Source organism: Girardinichthys multiradiatus, chromosome 8 (assembly GCF_021462225.1).
Source record: "Girardinichthys multiradiatus isolate DD_20200921_A chromosome 8, DD_fGirMul_XY1, whole genome shotgun sequence".
Taxonomy (NCBI): domain Eukaryota; kingdom Metazoa; phylum Chordata; class Actinopteri; order Cyprinodontiformes; family Goodeidae; genus Girardinichthys; species Girardinichthys multiradiatus.
In genome coordinates this window covers 2,955,072-2,967,537 of record NC_061801.1, presented here as the reverse complement: position 1 = coordinate 2,967,537, position 12,466 = coordinate 2,955,072, and positions in this window count along the sequence as shown.

Sequence of the window (12,466 nt, the reverse complement as noted above, 5' to 3'; positions counted from 1 at the left end):
TCAATACAGGGGCGGAGCGTGCCATCCTTCTTTCCCACAAAGAAAAACCCCGCACCTAGGGGAGATGAAGACGGACGGATTATTACAGTGGTGAGGGAGTCTGAGATGTACTGTTCTAGAGACCGACGTTCTGGACGGGATATGTTATATGGGCGGCTTGAAGGAATTTTGGCTCCAGGAAGCAGCTCTATGGCACAATCATATGGGCGGTGAGGCAGAAGAGACAATGCTTTGGACTTACTGAATACTTGTTTTAGATCATGGTTCTTTGAAAATAAAATTCTAGTATGGTTTTTAATATGTTGATCTAGCTCCTTATCCATTTGAACAGGCCTCAAATCTATCCCCTTACCTCCGGCTTTTAATATGTTTTGGCTTTAAATGAAAGAAAAATTTAACGTGGCTTGACTTTCATCAATCAAATTAAAGATTGTGATCAGCCAATTTAATTGAGAGAAATATTTAACTTTACAGGATAATGAGTAACCCTAAGATAAATCATTTATTGTGAGAAAATGAAAACAATGGAATCAGAATTCAAAAGACTGCCAAACGAACTCAGTAACAGGGCTGAATGCCATATATTTGTCTTTAACATTTCATTAGAAATAGTTAGATACACATTTAATAATTGCAAGTGGTTTCACACTTGATGGGACAATGACTTGGAACTTTTGGGCACTGTTTTGTCACATAGGTGCAGGGATGCACTCGGAAGCCCTGAAGAGGCTTGATAACAAACTATTCATTTGATTCAGGTATGATGGAGAAGGGATACACCTAAAAGATGAAGGACAGTAGCTCTCGAGGGCTGGACTGGCCTCTCCTCTCCGAGTTAATGTGCTTATACACACAAGGCTTACAAATACTGATCTGGATTGCCTGTCATGAATTGTAAGAAAAGTTGGCAACAGAATGCAACGGATAGCTAGTGAGTTTATACTTCACAAATGCCTGGCAACAAAACAGTGATGTTTATATTTAATGGAAGGCAGGTTTACAAATTGTATATCCTTTTTGCTGTACTCGTACTGCCATTTCATTCACATTTCACACATACATTGTCATTGGATTTAGTTTAACAATACAGAATTGTGTTAGAAGAAAAAATAAATTTGTTTATGCCGCTGAATGCATAGCCAGTTAGAAGGATTTGTTACGTAACTGATGATCATATCACAATATTTAACTTTGAAAAGTAAGAAATGAGCATTGTTACTTCTAATGACTGAGAGTAAAAGTTAAAAAAAAAACAACTATATATTGGGACTAGATGTCAACCAAACATTTTTTTACTTTGATCAGTACAATGGTAGCTGAACAACTAAGCTGAACTCATATCAAAACACTGCATTTACATTATACCGGTAATAAACATTAATATTCTGACAGAATGACGTACAAAATGGCATGTTTGCTTGCCCCTAAAATGTCTTTCATTTGATACAAAGCAGGAATATCTGCATATAGGGTACATGTAAGACATGACAACAACTAATCACATGATCAAGATAAACAGCAACACTGTGTTTTCTCTTTTTGACTACAGAAATTTCTTAAACACTTTGGAGTATTTTTTCTCTTAACCTTATATACAGATCAGCAGCAACAAGTGGATCTCTTGGGGCATTCCATTCATTTTCTACCATAAGCAGACAACAAAGTTCAAACACTGTTTCATCACAGAGATATTGGCCTTTTGGTGTACACTCTTCCATGCACACAGTGATCTCATCCATGAAAACAGGTTTCAGTCTATCCTCAGCCCTGTGCAGCTCTGGAAAAGAGTACATCACTATTAGTCAACCCAATGATGCACAACCACTTGGCCTGATTTTGTGTGAGTTCCATGTGTGCACAACGTCATCAAGTTCATCCTGCATAAAAACAGCACAGTGTAAATGTATAAAACCGATAATGGAACAATAACTTTTCCCAAAGTTGGGGCTTATTAAGCAATTAATCCACAAAAAAATGACCTCTAATACCAAGCAGCAACAACAAAATAGCACTTTCAGCAAACTGCACATGCACACAGAGAGGCCCAACACTTTAAACTGTGTGTTCCCTAATTTCATATGTAGCATTAACTTACTGATAAAACTGCTTTCTGAAACCACACCCAAGGGAGCACTGGGTAACAGACTCCCTACTAATTTAAAACATTTGGCAATAAAAACAAATTTGCTCCATGCACATGTGCTGAGAAAGGTGCAGTTATGTCTAATGATAAAATAAATTCCATCAAATTATTAAACTCATATTTTATTCACAAAAGACCTGACTGATTCTTCCTTCTGAACAGCCCAAGTCTTTTACAAATTCTCTTTAGAGTTCAAACACTTATTATAGTCTGATGACTGTGTGCTAAAATTGAAAGTATTTCTTTGTTAGTGAAAGAAAGTCTGAAGTACAGTCTGACTAGGTCATCCATATCTGACATTTTAGGAACTGTGTCTCTCACTTTGAGAGGGTAACTCTTGGCAGAAGACCCTGTTTTCTTTTTGTGAGTGGTTGTTTGCTTTTGCAGAAACTGAAGAGGGCAATTCGGTCTCCATAAGAAGGGATGTAATTTGCCAGAGTTGCGTCATCCATCAGGGCTATGACATCACAATCAATCTGCACAAAAACAGACAGAAAACACAATTTCTTTTTTTCAAAGTCTTCCCTGCAAATCAGTGTTAAGATCACCCTTATGCCAATAGGAAAATACTGACTTTAAATAGTATAAAAGCTATATACTGTTTTTGGGAGACATACAATGGTGAAAGAAGGAGCTAAAGCATAGCCTTTGAGTAAATGGACCATCCTCTACTTTATTTAAAAATGGAAGGATTGGATTGATTATCATGTAGGTACAATAACACAGATTCATAAATATACAGTCTAATAAAGGGTATTACACATAGAACACCCAATGAAACATTGTAAATCATTATTTGGAACAGCAATTGGATCATTTATCTATCTATCTATCTATCTATCTATCTATCTATCTATCTATCTATCTATCTATCTATCTATCTATCTATCTATCTATCTATCTATCTATCTATCTCTCCGTCCGTCCATCCGTCACATCATTTTGCGTTTCCATCGGCTGTGCGAACAACATCACATCACCCTATGGTCAAAGTTCAAGGTGGCAGTGCTCACCAACCGGCAATTTTAATTTTACTGTTTTATAAGAAACATTAATCAGCGTATCAAGTTTGATTTAGTGAACTGTAACCCAACATTTCCACACCTTGGCAATAACTGCACTGATAACAATGAGGGTAGTTCAGAGTATAAAATGTAAATTAAGTCTTGAGCTGACACATAAAACACAGAGCAGGAAAATGATTTTATGATTCTGACATTTTAACAGTTTGTATATTTTTCCGACATTGTACCACTAACATAGCCTATATATAGTTGTATACACAACATTAGTTGGTGCTAGAGAATGGTTTGAGAGGATCTTTAGTCAACCACAATCAGAACAACAATCGGGGATCGGTGGCTGTTTATGCAAGCCATCCATTTTCCTGATTAATATATATAAACATGTACAGGGGTTGGACAATAAAACTGAAACACCTGTCATTTTAGTGTGGGAGGTTTCATGGCTAAATTGGACCAGCCTGGTAGCCAGTCTTCATTGATTGCACATTGCACCAGTAAGAACAGAATGTGAAGGTTCAATTATCAGGATAAGAGCACAGTTTTGCTCAAAATATTGAAATGCACACAACATTATGGGTGACATACCAGAGTTTAAAAGAGGACAAATTGTTGGTGCACGTCTTGCTGGCGCATCTGTGACCAAGACAGTAAGTCTTTGTGATGTATAAAGAGCCACGGTATCCAGGGTAATGTCAGCATACCACCAAGAAGGAAGAACCACATCCAACAGGATTAACTGTGGATGCAAGAGGAAGATGTCTGAAAGGGAAGTTCGGGTGCTAACCCGGATTGTATCCAAAAAACATAAAACCACTGCTGCCCAAATCACGGCACAATTAAATGTGCACCTCAACTCTCCTGTTTCCTCCAGAACTGTTCGTTGGGAGCTCCAAAGGGTCAATATACACGGCCGGGCTGCTATAGCCAAACCTTTGGTCACTCATGCCAATGCCAAACGTCAGTTTCAATGGTGCAAGGAGCGCAAATCTTGGGCTGTGGACAATGTGAAACATGTATTGTTCTCTGATGAGTCCACCTTTACTGTTTTCCCCACATCCGGGAGAGTTACGGTGTGGAGAAGCCCCAAAGAAGCGTACCACCCAGACTGTTGCATGCCCAGAGTGAAGCATGGGGGTGGATCAGTGATGGTTTGGGCTGCCATATCATGGCATTCCCTTGGCCCAATACTTGTGCTAGATTGCCGCGTCACTGCCAAGGACTACCGAACCATTCTTGAGGACCATGTGCATCCAATGGTTCAAACATTGTATCCTGAAGGCGGTGCCGTGTATCAGGATGACAATGCACCAATACACACAGCAAGACTAGTGAAAGATTGGTTTGATGAACATGAAAGTGAAGTTGAACATCTCCCATGACCTGAACAGTCACCAGATCTAAATATTATTGAGCCACATTGGGGTGTTTTGGAGGAGCGAGTCAGGAAACGTTTTCCTCCACCAGTATCACTTAGTGACCTGGCCACTATCCTGCAAGAAGAATGGCTTAGAATCCCTTTGACCACTGTGCAGGACTTGTATATGTCATTCCCAAGACAAATTGACGCTGGATTGGTCGCAAAAGGAGGCCCTACACCATACTAATAAATTATTGTGGTCTAAAACCAGGTGTTTCAGTTTCATTGTCCAACCCCTGTATTTAACCTTCAATTTCATTCAAATTTCTCTCCTCTGCTGTACGAAACGTTACTCAATTGAATGCATCAAATACATTAATCATGTTGGCAGGTGGCTAGCGTCTATAATTCAGCTACTGGTTAATTTCCTTGAAAAACATTCAACACAAAGAACAATAAAATAAAACACAACCAACACTTTTGGATAATTCCAGCAATCAGCAGCTATTAACCCTATATTCAATGCGTGTGATGTAACATTGTGGAACACGATTAAAGTCAGAAATCTTTTTTTTTTCTTTAGTGGCCCTAATACTCTTCCGTAGAAATGTCATTGCAACCATGTTATATTTCCATAAACATCTTTAAAAGATCTGATCAGGTATTGAGAATTTTCATTCTTTATTACATTTATCCAGTCCCAATAAGTAAGAAGTACAGGTGATTTATCAACTTTTAAACCTAAAGTATAAAGCTGTTGCACATTTTCTGCTTGTTAATTTAATGAAGACTATCCTCCAGATGGCAGGAGGTTGGCCAGTGTGGGATTAAGCTTCTATGATCTCAAGAAGAAACCCCTCTTCTGGAAGACATCCATCCGTAGGTGGGGAGGGGGGGGTGATAGATTTAATCCTTGGTCGAGCTACCCAGGAAATTATTACAGACTGGGTGGATCAAATACAAAACTGCTTTAAGATACTACATAGGTTGATATGTCAACCACATGGTTTCTGCTTACTCATAATTTGCCCAGTGTGTTTTATATGACATGTAAGTGTTATTTTGGGGGATTTAAAGACACATATAAACTTGTTTGATTCTAAATATTTGCGGTTCTATTGTCTGACATTAGTGACAAAGTCGTATGACATATGTGCCCACCCAAGTAGAACACAACATTTTAAAAGTCAGACTCCAGTGCCATCCATCTGGACACGGGGTTGATCTTTTCCTCCTAAAATCCCATTTGGGTCCTCAATGCGGAAATCCCCAGATGGACACACAGAGATAGATGGAAGCCATCTTCCATCCTTAAGGTCCGATCCAACAGGAAAATTCAGCTCCCTAATAAAACATTAAAGAATGTTTAGTTGAGGATGAACATACTGTTGCTGTAGGCAAACTCAAGGCAAGTTTATTTATATAGCACTTTTTATCAACAAGGCACTCAAAGCGCTGTACATGAGGAAAAGCATTACAATGATACAGAAAGTCAAACACAGAAAAACAAATCAAAAGAAATAATAATCCTTGGGAGTTTACTGGTAAGAGCTGGTTCTAATCCAATCTTTCTAATAGAGGTAATTAGCTCATTAAGTCCTCTGTTGCAAGGAATTCATCCTGTGCTAGAAGAAAGGTCCAAACTTTCAAATGCTAATAATGTTTGGTTTTCACTGGTATGAAATAGTTGTAATACAATACTTCTAATATATCTAAAAATCTATGTTCATTGGTGTAAAAACAGCTTTAGTCCAAATTTTCAAATACTACTACTACTACTACAAATGTGGCTTTTGCTGTTAATCCTTAAAAATCTGAAAATCTATGAAAAGTAATGAAATCACATTTTAGGTAATGTAAGATGAAGATGTGACATTAGAAAATATTATAATGCTGAAGATAACCATGGCAAAATGCATTTATAGTTAACAGCAGTGAAATTTGTGTGTGTGTGTGTGTACCCATTCCCAACCAACCTACTGCTGATGACAAACAGTGCAAATTTATTACTGTTTGGGTAAAATCATTTTTTTCAGTGAGTTGAAGTGTTTTCTTGGAAAAGACATTGTGTACCATGTGCAAAACTCTGTGCTGTGGATTTCTATAGAACATTGAATGTATAATAAAGACGTAAACAAGAAATCCAGTGTAAAAAGTAAATTGTGATTGCCAAGAAAATATATTAGCTTATGTTTCCTACAATGTTAACATTTGTCCTCACCATACATAACAAATATTCCTGTAATTTTATTATAATTCCCATATGATTTATCCCAAATTTTCTTTGGGAGGTGTCCAGCAAATGCAGTTTTTCGCATGCCTTTATGCAAAAATCTAGTGGAAATCAAATGTGATTTGCTAACAGGGTTTCAAGCAACACAATGAAAAAATATAAACATGCAGTTTACATCCATAAAGTCAAATGACTGCAAAGAAAGATAATAAAATAATGTCTGGGGACCCAAGAGTTTTAAAGCATATACTGCATTTGTCTATAAAAGTCATTGAATGTGAAAAAAGAGGCCACCATTTGCTCATTTATTCTAAGAGGGTTAATCCTTTTTTTAGGAATCTCCTAAGGAGTTCTAAAAAAGCAATGAATCTGCTTTTCACACATTTTATTTTTCTTTAAAACAAATATATAACAAACAATGAAAAAATCAGAATGACAGCTGTTAAAACACAGGGAACTCAGAAGAGAAATAACATTCCATTAAACTATAAATAGATATCAGTTAAAACTAAATAAATGCACAAGTATATGCACAGTTGGATTGAAAATAGCAAATATGGGAGTAAGTTGACAGAACACTTCAACTAAAGCTTAATGATCCTTGAAGGAGCAGGCAAAATGTTCTTTAAATCATAGAATCATTGATCATTTAGTTTCACAATAAACAACTATACTGTAAAAGTGACAGACATAGTTTTGATCTATGCTTGTCATGTTTTACTCTGTGCTTTATTAAAAATTTTATTTTTTAGGAGCTACCATTGTGTACAAGTTTCTAATCTGTAAATATAGGACACTGCACAAAGGCAAAAGGGATTTCTTCAACAGCTGCCTCTAAAGACGTTAACAATATTTGCCTCAGTAGTATTCCATGCTTTAAATAGATAATGTATTTTTTTAACATCACTTAGGTTCTACAAAGGACTTTCCAGAATGCTTCTCTTTGACCCTTTGAGACAAACATGAAAACTGCTCTTTTCCATCCAAATGCTTAGTCATACATCAATAAGAGTATCAGAGGGAAGTAAATCGTTGTGGTATATCCATTGCCCTGACCAGGAGTTAAGAAGCCCTGCCTGAAATTTCTGATGTAGCCATAAATGTGTCAAATCGATTGGGTAAATTGAATAAATACATAGAAAGTAATATCTATGGTTACAAAATATTTATGTTCCATACTGAAATAGTAAGAAAGCATTCAGCTTTATATGGCCCCTGACAGTAAGGACAGCTTGAATCAACTTTATCCAGGAAACCCAGAGCAGCCTAGCCAAGTCAGGTCATGCCAAAATGCCCTAAGCTGCTGGATCAGGAAAAGCTAGCCCATATCCCAGCAGATGCTCTGACTGACTGTGAAAGGGATCCAGATGTTATGGCACTTCCTATAAAGATCCATGCTTGAAAGACCAAAAGTTCAAGTATCTAATGTTGATTCATTGTATTTTTGTATCAGAGCCACAGAAGTTGTCAGGGGCCATATGAAGCTGAAACCTCTCCCACCATTTCATTAGATTTGTATCATGCTTTATGAATTCCACTGTTATTTCTATTATTATTTTTCTGAGGAATTGTACACAATATATGTCTCATTAAAAGCGGAAAACCTTTTGAAAGGGTTTAGCTTGGTTTCATTTATTTACACCAATTTAACAAGGGTATGCAGATTTGCATATTGACTGTTATGGTTTCTTTCTTTCTTTCTTTCTTTCTTTCTTTCTTTCTTTCTTTCTATGTATCAGAGTAGCACACAGAATTGTTGTCTAAGTGCCAAGAAGAAGCCCAACAGATTGTCTGTGAGTGTATGTGGAACCGCACTTGTGTATATAAGTTTCTCCATACAAATATTCAGTAGCGGGTGGGAGGAGCCACAGACCTGCTGGACACCCTGCTGTGGCCATGTGTTTTATTTGATGCAACAGCTCTATCTGGAGGTGATGTGCATTACTGAAAGAAATAAAGAGCCTCTCTACATTTATACATCTACTGATATACTGATTTAAACCCGCAAAAGAATATGTTTTTAACATAATTCAGAAAAAGTGAACCATAAAATACTGTTACTACGCAACTGCTTAAAACATTTCTTTTTTACAGAAACTCTTCATTTCATTTGCAAATGTATGTATTTGTAAAAATGCATTGTTATTATTTTCTCCAGGTACTTCTTCCCACATGCCACAAATGTGTTAGCTTAACTCAAATACTCTTTTTTCACTAGCCCCTACTCAGTGCGGTTCGGTACAGCTCTACTTGCTTTTTAGGCTTTTCCAACATTTACATGGAACCATTACTATTTTTAGTATGTGCTTGCTTGCTTGTGGTTCCAAGCGAGTAGGCCAGTGCTGTTGTGATTATTAATATGAATATATTATTTAATATTATTACTTTAATATTTTATTAAATAATATTTCAGTCTGTTAAGGGTTGTTCTGTGAATACAAGCCCAATAAGGCAGTGGTCAGTCATTTTCTACCACTTATTCCATAGTGGGTTGCGGGGAAGCTGGTGCCTATCTCCAGCAGTCTATGGGCGAGAGGCAGGGTACACCCTGGACAGGTTGCCAATCCATTGCAGGGCAACACACAAACAACTATGCACACACTCATTCACACACCTAAGGGCAATTTAGAGTGACCAATTAACCTAACTGGCATGTCTTTGGACAGTGGGAGGAAGCCAGAGTACCCGGTGAGAACCCATGCATGCACAGGGAGAACATGCAAACTCCATGCAGAAAGACCCCTGGATGGGAATTGAACCCAGGACCTTCTTGCTGCAAGGCAACAGTGCTACCAACTGCACCACTGTGCAGCCCTAAGGTGGTGGTATTAGAAAAAAATTGAAAGGGATGAACCAAGCTCTGACAGTATTGAACAGCAAAATTCTGGAAACACAGAATGAATTCACAAAATTTCTTAAAATGCAAGAATTTATAAAAACAAAATAAGTCAACTCAAAGTCAAACATATTTCAATCAACAAACACTTTACTATGTTAAAACAATCCAACTAAACTACTAAGCAGAATGAAAGAATAAGGAAGACTAATGGGCTATGTACAATATAAACAAGCTGTTCAAAGATGGTTGAAAACTTGACCAAAAGAGTGATGCAACATTACCATGCAATGTTATTTATGTTTGAGAACCAAGGATTATCTTGAAGAATCTGGAAATGAAGTTAAATTAGTCTTGGAACTAACTTAAGCAATAATTGGTATACCTTTGAACAATTATTCACAATGCAAGATCAGATAAATATTATTTTCATAAAATATTATTTTAAAGAATGATTTGCTGAATAAAACCAACTGTCTGGATGACCAATTCTCAACAGTGTTTAATTAGCTGCCTTTATTTATTAAAATTATATTTAAAGAAATATTATTTAGGAAATAGTAAAATATTTAAGGAAATATTTTGAATAAGAACCAAATCTTTGAGAAATGGGGCTTAATGGTGTTTAATTAGTTATCAAGTTTAGTAAAATAATATTTAGGGAAATGTTATTTTCTAGATTGAAAACTAACAACCTTTTTGGGTAAATTATCTTTAGCAGACAGGCAAGTGTTCTTAGCTGTTAGCGTTGAGCTAACAAAAGAAGCTTATAGCTTATCATCAGAATCAAACACATACCTTTAAAATACCACTAATAAAAGGGTTGAAATGCATAAGCATGGACAGCGCATTATGGCGAATCTTCTGTATTTAAAATCATCCTTTAAATAAAGTTTGTTTTAACTTTGAATAAAACAAACACAGAACACAAACTGAGCACATGTGCTGAACAGATAATCTGCTAGAACTAAGATGGCTACGTTTTCAACATATACAAAACCAAACGTCATAAAACGAAAAATGTTTAGATTATTTCATTCTAAACTACTTCTCTCTGCCCAAAACACAACCTTTTACATGAACCGTGCTGAGGAAAAGTTGTCCGAGGTGAAGAAGTTGAGGAAAGCATCCACACTGAACAAAGGGTTAGTTTGCAGCTAACCTCCGTAGCTGAGGGGTGGAGCAGCTCATTCTGCCGGGTCGGCCAAACTGCACGTTACTGCTGTAGCCACGGTGATGCGGTCCATTGTCCGTCCTTCAGACCGGGAAAACCGCTCCACTTAACGTTGTAGAGACAGGGTCTCTGCTGGGAACTCTTTGGAACACAGTTTGCTTCTGTCGACCTCAGAGAGAAAAGTCAAGCAACGCTAGTACCTTAATTACCCCCATTCATGAATAAATACGGGATACACAAACAGCAGTTCATTCCTACTTAACTTAGTGCATATGATCGCATGATCGTATGACGCTCTTGGATCCAGTTTGAAGAGTTATGTTTGTTTGCCAGCAAAGAGACATTTATTTGTACAGTGACGTCAAGGGAAGTCCGCTGTTGGGTCAGAGGCCAGGAGAAGGAGCAGGCTTTCTGGTTGGGATCTGGGCTGGGGTTCGAGTCTTGGGGTTGTCAGATCCTGGGGCTGGGGGTGTTGGCCAGGCAGTGTGTGGCATTGATTGGGATGTGGCTTCGCTTTGGTGGAGGTGCTAGCCTGCTCGCTTGCTTGGTGCGGCGGGGTGCGCAGGGGGTGTGGGTGGCCAGCATACTGGGGCACCTCCGGGGTGCCCAGCGCATGGTGTGCTGTGGTGGCCTTCTTCCAGTGCTTCCTTCTGTGGCTCTGGCCCCTGGCCAGGCACCAGGCTGTGGTTGGGGGTCGGGTGGGTGGGGCGTTGGAGCACGTCTTGTGCCTGCACTGGGGCAGCTGGCAGATTGTGCTTGGTCTGGAGCGGTTGGGCAACCCAGTTATGTGATGTGGTGTATTTGTGTGATTGCGGTGGGCGTGGTGAGGGATGCTGGCCCCGGGGGGTTGTCGCTGGCCAGGAAGCTTTTGCCGGGTGAGTTTGTCCCATCTTGGTGTGGGATTGGGGGTTCCGTTGGGGGCAAGGTGCTTGGTGGTGTCTGCCCTATTGCACCTGTGGGCGGAGGCTGGGGTGGCATTGAGTGGGGCCGTTGCCTTACCATCGCAGTGCGCTGTGTGGTGGGGGGCAGGATGTGGTGAGGGTGCTTGGAGAGGGGCTGTGTGTGGAGCTTGTGCCGTGTGGGTGTGGCTTTGTCTACTTTTTGAGGATGAACCTCACCTGTGGAGGTGTGCCCCTGTGGGGAGGGGTTTCATGGCGTTTGGGTTCAGAGACATATGTTCGATATCTGTGTCCTGGTTGGGGGTGGTTCTGTGGGTAAATTTATGTTGGGGTTCATGGGGGGTGGGATGCTCATGAGGTTGAGATCGGAATTTATTAGGGTGTTGGGACTGTTTCATCCTGTGGCGGCTCAGGTTGGCGGGCTCGTTTGGAGTAGGTAGACTCCTCTTTTCTACATGGCCCCCTCTCTGGATGACGATGGGGGTTTGTGGGAACTGGGTTGCCCGAGTTTGGCTGGTACCTTCACTAGTCTGGGCTGCTGCTGGGTCGGTCTGCTTTTCTCTACCCCTGTCCAAATGACAAAAGATATATTTAAAAAATGGTGTTTATCAACTACTAGTTCCTTTTAAATGACAGCAAATGTCAGTAAAAGGTCGAAACCCAACATTTAAGACTAAGATGAATTTAAATCTCACTCCACATATTAGAAGCTGATTTTTAAACATCTATTTACCACCTTTTTTTGGTTAGGATCATCAGTGACCAGTTTTAACATCTTAAATGTCCAAGAATGCAAAGC